The following is a 1,117-nucleotide window of genomic DNA, read 5'->3' on the forward strand; positions in this document are numbered from 1 at the left end:
CTATCCCACCACGACGAGCGAGTTTTTTCGCACTCGCACTCATTCGCGGAGCACCTGCCCCTCATATATAGTAAAAATTATAACCGGAGCACCAGTCGCTGCAACATCCTCCTTGAAGACCGATTCTGACCACCTTGTACCAAACCGCCAAAATTTGACTAACTCTCTAAACATCCTCTTTGATCGACATCTGTGCAAGCTAACTTCAGAAATGTCGCCATTTCGCATAAGTCGATCACAGCAAAATCAGCACTTTTCGAACATGTTCGAGAGACCTCGAGTTGTTCCCCTCTTAGTGCGGGTTGACTGGGCACTTTGTCAAACATGTTCGGGAGACATCGAGTTGTTCCCCTCTAGTGGGGGTTGACTGGGCACTTTGTCGAACATGTTCGGGAGACATCGAGTTGTTCCCCTCTAGTGGGGTTGACTGGGCACTTTGTCGAACATGTTCGGGAGACATCGAGTTGTTCCCCTCTTAGTGGGGGTTGACTGGGCACTTTGTCGAACATGTTCGGGAGACCTCGAGTTGTTCCCCTCTTAGTGCGGGTTGACCTGGCACTTTGTCGAACATGTTCGGGAGACATCGAGTTGTTCCCCTCTTAGTGGGGGTTGACTGGGCACTTTGTCGAACATGTTCGGGAGACATCGAGTTGTTCCCCTAGTGGGGGTTGACTGGGCACTTTGTCGAACATGTTCGGGAGACATCGAGTTGTTCCCCTCTTAGTGGGGTTGACTGGGCACTTTGTCGAACATGTTCGGGAGACATCGAGTTGTTCCCCTCTTAGTGCGGGTTGACCTGGCACTTTGTCGAACATGTTCGGGAGACCTCGAGTTGTTCCCCTCTTAGTGCGTGTTGACTGGGCACTTTGTCGAACATGTTCGGGAGACCTCGAGTTGTTCCCCTCTTAGTGCGGGTTGACTGGGCACTTTGTCGAACATGTTCGGGAGACATCGAGTTGTTCCCCTCTTAGTGCGGGTTGACTGGGCACTTTGTCGAACATGTTCGGGAGACATCGAGTTGTTCCCCTCTTAGTGCGGGTTGACTGGGCACTTTGTCGAACATGTTCGGGAGACATCGAGTTGTTCCCCTCTTAGTGCGGGTTGACTGGGCACTTTG

This window comes from Dendronephthya gigantea, unplaced genomic scaffold (genome assembly GCF_004324835.1).
Source record: "Dendronephthya gigantea isolate DGI-Jeju-01 unplaced genomic scaffold, DenGig_1.0 000685F, whole genome shotgun sequence".
NCBI classification, from domain to species: Eukaryota; Metazoa; Cnidaria; class Anthozoa; order Malacalcyonacea; family Nephtheidae; genus Dendronephthya; species Dendronephthya gigantea.